Here is a 6,138-nt window from a genome sequence, read left to right as displayed (position 1 = left end):
CCCAGCTGTGTCCGCCAAGTGCAGGCTGGGATCGGTCATCAGACACCTGTGACTTTGAATAGAGACAATATCGTCATGATTTTCATTAAAAACACACACACACATAGAGAACAAGCCAGATACAAATGACTACAAGGACAGAGTGCCCATTGTAAAAAGATTCGATGAATTTACAAAAAAATGGAAAAGCATCTGTAGCTCAGGTGAAATGAGGCGTCACAGAGCCGAGCTTTCATCTCCAGGAAACATACACAAATGTCTTTGTTCTTTCAAAGGGGAGCGGGGCGAAAGCCACAACAAACAGGGCAGGGTGTGTGTGTGTGTGTGTGTGTGTGTGTGTGTGTGAGTGGTGCAGGTATTACTCATGTTGTGGGGACCTGTTTACAGAGTTACATAATGGGGTCTTGTAGACTAATGGTAAATGGCTTTTCTATCCCTGATGAGCACTTCCAAGCTGTATTTGCCGTTCACCCACACGCTCGCATACAGCACTTTCTCTGGGGCGATTTTGGGGTTCAGTATCTTACCCAAACCAACCTAGTCAAGCTAAATGGGGAAGACTGGGATCAAACGGCAACCTTCTGGTTAGAGGATGACCGCTCTACCTCAGCCACAGCCGCCCTAAACTTTTCTTAATTATGGGGACAAAAATCAAGTCCCAATACTGTGAGTCATTACATTTTAAGGTGAAGAATAGTTTTTAATGTTAGGTTTAGTTTAAGATAAAGGTTAAGGGAAGGAAAGCAGTTAAAGTTGGAATCAGTCTCCAGGAACTTAATATCTATCTATATTTTTAAGCTTATTTTGGTTCAATTCCTTCAATGTGAGGACATTTTGACTTTCTTAGGACATTTTGGCTTGTCCTCACAAATTCTAAGAGTTGTTTGTGGGTCATGACTGGGTTTTAGTGTTAGAATGAGGTTAAGGTTTGTGTTGGTTCAGGTTAGGCCCTAACCTAAACCATCACAACTAAACGACCGTTAGGGTAAGAGGCTGGTGATGAATTATGCCAATGAGTGTCCTCCAAACTATAGAGAGACAAAGTGTGTCTGTGTGTGTGTGTGTGTGTGTGTGTGTGTGTGTGTGTTTGTGTGTGTGTGTGTGTGTGTGTGTGTGTGTGTGTGTGTGTGTGTGTGTGAAAAGAGAGATAGAAAGGGAGTGAGTGAGTGAGTGAGTGTGTGTGAGAGAGAGAGAGAGAGAGAGAGACAGAGAGTGAGAGAGAGAGAGAGATCAAAGCAGGGGGCATGTTTTTGAATCTCTGTGTGGGAAGTGTAGCCTCACCTACCCAGAATGCCTTGCCTCGCTCCTTACAGCCCACCAGAAGCTTTTAGGAGCATCACTCCTCTTTGCGGCGAGCCCTTTACAACGCCACCTCTTCATCACTCATCTCCAGCTTTTCTCAGAGAGTCTTGAATCAGTGACTTGATGTGAACTAGCTATCAATCTCTGCTCCGTCGCACACACACAACCTGCAGCTCCCACGCACAGTTTAACGTGTGCACTACAACCACTCCGGCACTGCAGCGTACTGAGCAAGAAGAAAATAGAAAGCAGAGTCTCGCGTGGATCTCGCTGTCGAAGACGACCACTAAGTTGGATCAGTGCCCATCCCCCACCCGACCGATCTCATGAAGGGATCGAAGCGTCTCTTTTTAACTCAGCATGAGAAGCTGCAAACAGATGTCTGTCAGTCCACACACAGCGAATGTCATGCCCTCTCACACGCAGATGAAAAGCCGCGAAAGTCTCTGTGCTGCCCTGTCAGTGTCTTAAGGCAGTGTTTATCTTTGGCAGGCCGAAGAAAACAAAGCCATCGATTTCTAATCCTAATCCCCCTCTACCGCTTCTCTCCTATTGATCATCTATCCATCCTTAATGAAATGGAGGCAGAGAGCAATGGAGGGCTGATGAAGGACATAACTTTCCCTTTTCCCCCCGACTTGCCATCTCTCATTTCAATCGGCCTCGCTCTCGCTCACGGGGCTCTCGCTCACTTCGGTTTCTGCTGGAATGGAAAATAAATGCAGCTCCGGTGCTTTTGTAGAAGTTCATCAAACCTGGAGGCTGACGGAGTCGTGGAGGTTCGACTAAATATTGAAATTGAATGACAAGGATGAATGCACTTAACACACAGGAGCACATCTCTGCTTACACAGTGAGAGGAGATTGAGTTTCACTACCAACAGCAGTAATAGTGTTTTTTTTCTGTGTGGCGCTGGTACTTTCACATGTTTATGTCTGATATACCTTGGTTTAATTCATTGGAGTTGGTTGGATGTTCTTCGGGTCAGTTTTAGAAGTTTGCCCTATTCACTAATAAGGTGGAGGTGGGGTTTATGGCCTTTGCTGCAGCCAGCCACCAGGGGGCGATTAAGACTATTTGGCTTTACTTTTGGTAGGTGTCATCTTTATAAGTCAATGGATTTAACAGATATGGGATGTCTATGGATATGTGTCTTATATTTGGCTCATACGACATCATCAGAAACCAGCCAATGAGCAGTGGTTGAAAGATCCTCTAACACAATCATGTTAAAGGATCTTTAGTAAGTTACAGAACTTTATTAAGTTTATAAACACCAGAAGTCACAAAGTTAACTAGAGAATGTTTTTTTAAATATTCTATTTGACGAAAGGTTGGAGAGACGACGATCCTTTGTGTTAAAATGCAGACATTGCAATAACCTCAAAAAAGTACTAAACCTGTTTGAAGCTGCTCCACTTTAGAAAAGGTGAAACTTCCACCTATAATATGAAAGGTGTCCCCTGCAGTGACAAACCCACAAACCAGCTCTGTGAAGTGTCTCAGCATTTTTAAGTTCACTGTTTGCAAACTTTTTGAGTTAAAAGTGAATATTGGACTTTTACCTACAACTGACAAGTAGAGTTTCTATTGAGGCGGATGTGATATAAATCCACATATATTATATTTCCATAGGGTTAGGGTTACGTAGCTATGGACGACTGGTTTCTCGTTCTAATCTTCTTAGCGAGCGTGTGTCTGACTTGTGTCTAATGAAGACAAGTTACTAACTAGAAGAATCAATAAATAAAGAGTGAAATACAAAAAACTGATTCCTGATGGAAACATGTCGACTGACCGTGACCTCTGTATTGAATAAAAGTGTAAAGACCAAGACTGAATCTGGACACAACGTTTAACGTCGGTGACGAGAGGCTTTTGAACACCTGCTGTTGATGTGGGCCATCTTGAGATGGTATTCCTGTTGTTTGTGCACAGACTTGTAGGATTAATGTTAATCACACTGGTATTCCCTTGGGGCTCACGGGTAAACAATCAATTGGATGTGGGAGGTCCGTGGGCCACACCCACTCACATTCCTCGAGTCACCTCTGAGACCAGCTAGCAAAAAGCAGCACAAGCAAAAATATGGGAAAAAAGAGGGACTGACCAGATCATAGGAGTGTGGCACTGAAAAAGCTTTCAGTGAAATTAAACTAAGTCTCTTTTTATCAAAACATTGCTTTGCTTGCAGACATTTGAGAAAATTTGATGTTTTTTTGAATATATAATGCATGCCACCGCAAAAATGGCCACCTGGGGATGTTTCAGCCTAAGTGTGCGATAATGGCTGCAGCGAAAGTCATTAATAGCAGGCTAATGTGTGTCAGATGCTACCTGTCCAGCAGCAGCAGCAGCAGCAGGGGAGAGAGAGCCAGGACACGAGTGACTGGCCAGCATAATGAGAGGGACATGGCCTGCCAACTTGTGCAGCTGCTTCTCCAGTGGGACGAAGTGTGTGTGTGTGTGTGTGTGTGTGTGTGTGTGTGTGTGTGTGTGCAGATATGCCTCTTCTAATTTTCCAATGCTCTCCTCCTAATTCCCTCCATGTATTTCTCCTCTGCAGCATCACACACATACGGCCTCACACACACACATGCAGACAATCTCATCGGGGTTACCGTGGGAATGCCTGTGGCATAATGTCAGTCGCTGAGGTGATGCCTCTAATCCTGAAACAAATCTGGACTTTGTGTTGTGTGTTTGCGGCTGTGTGTGAGTGAGCGTGCCCGTGTATAAAGCTCAATCTCACAGCCATTAGATTCCGGCTGGCCGCGCAGCAAAGACTCCCCGCTGCCACTCCCACATGGAAGAGCGGGCAGGATTAGCCGGCTCTATACTCGCACTTATCTGGGGACAAAACCACACAATCCCCTCCCACTGAGACACAGAGACAGAAAGATTTGATTTGATCTGCCCTCCTCAATAGAACAAGAGTGTCTTTTAGGGTTAAATTACTACTGCTCACTCTACCATCGGTCAATGTGCATTCCGCCTTAAACTGTGTCGTTTTTATCCCGAGGATCGATCTCCTTTGTCACGATTTGGAACACCTACAGGCCTCGTTCTGTGGGGATGAATGCAAATGGGTTGTCCATTTGTGACGCCGAGTCGAGGACTATATCACAAGTGTCTGGTTGTGAAAATGTGCTGCTGCTAAATGGAGGGTATCAGAGCTCTTTGCTCTTTACATTACCGAATCTAACATCCATTAAAGCCTGCAGCACGGCAGAGCTTTGGTAAACAAACCCGATGCACAACAGGGAGAAAATCTGTGTCTGTGTATTAATCTTTTCAGTCTACATGTTTTTGTGATTTCAGCTAAATGCTAATGTCATCATCTCGATGGTGACATGTTTAGCTGGTACATTGGCCTCAGATGAACTTTGTTGTGCTTATTGAGAATATCGACAAAGCACATGCTAATAAATCACCATTTCCTATAACCTCAATGACTGTTGCTAATAAGCGGAGACTGATGTACCCAGATAGCAAAATTATTCTTCCGAGTACTTCTGTTATTGCATAAATCTCCTCTGGAATTAGCCCTGATGAGGAAATATATGTGTCAGATTTGAACCCGGCAAAAAGAGAGTTCATTTTGGCTTCCTGTTTTGCAGCTCAAAAAAACAAAATATTGGACAAGTTCTGTTTTTCACTGAATAGTTAACAAGACTAAACTAAAAAGCCAAAAAACGTATGGCTCATGGTGGCGCTACATGCAAAGCCAGGGAACAGTCAGTTGGAGTTATCCTCTGGGGACCGATGCCAGACAAGTTGTGCATAGCCTATGTCTTGATAGGTCTGGACATTTCCTGGAGTTTGCACATATGAACAACTCAGTAAGAAGTTGTCTGGCAGAGGCGCATTCGCAACAACAGGAAAATGAGGAATGGTGTCTGGGCAAGCAGGACATATTATATATATATATACTTATTGTTTTGTTTTTTCTGTTTGTGTCCCTTTCCGTGTTAATAGGGTTAGACCACATAGGTGAAGCCGAAACAGTCAATATTTTGTTTCTCGGTTTCGGAGTTCCCTACGCGTTTTAGCCCTTAAAGTATTTCTTACAGAAACAGATATTTTTTTTTCTTTTCCAGTAGACTTAAGTGTGTGTGAGGCATCATCACAAAAGGCAACCTGATGGTGTCAGTGTCTCATTATTTGACAGAAGCTTTCAAGTTTCATTGCCCCCAAGCCAAGTCGACTCTTTCCACTTTCTGTCTCTTACCGGAAAGCCTCTGCCTCATTAACCACCATCAGCATTTTGTTTGCTCTGTATAATTTGGATGTATTGGGAGGGAGGAAGTGGGTGGTACGTGTGTGTATGTGTATAAGCGCTGTGCATTCACTTGTGCGTTGTGTGTGTGTGTGTGTTTGCAGGCAACTCTCATTAGGCTGGAAAAACATTGACATTTTTGCCAGAATCGAGGTCTCATCTTCTCTTCCCTTATATATCAAAGGCTTCCTCCAATCAACTCCCCAGTATTTGTGTAAATGTGTGTATCTGGTGGTGCTGTGTTAGACAGATGTTTGCTGATTTGACAAGTTTGTGCTGCAAACTCAGCCCAATTTAGTCGATAAAAAACATGATGCCATACAGACACGTGAAGTGACAGCCCACTCTTAATATTCTCTCCTTTAAATTCAAGCTGGCTTTCTCCCCTCAGTTTTTCTCTCTCCTATTCTTCTTTCCCTCTGTGTGTTGGTCCTCTTTCACACTCACACACATGCACAACACACACTGGGTGTTCTTCTGGAGTTGTCTTCCTTGTTTCAGGAGTCTCTGACTAAGTCCCAACTTTCACAGAGGACATTTTCTTCTGCCAATTCAG

This window comes from Platichthys flesus, chromosome 14 (genome assembly GCF_949316205.1).
Source record: "Platichthys flesus chromosome 14, fPlaFle2.1, whole genome shotgun sequence".
NCBI lineage: Eukaryota > Metazoa > Chordata > Actinopteri > Pleuronectiformes > Pleuronectidae > Platichthys > Platichthys flesus.
The sequence above is the reverse complement of the archived record's forward strand: the minus strand, read 5'-3'. Positions refer to the sequence as shown.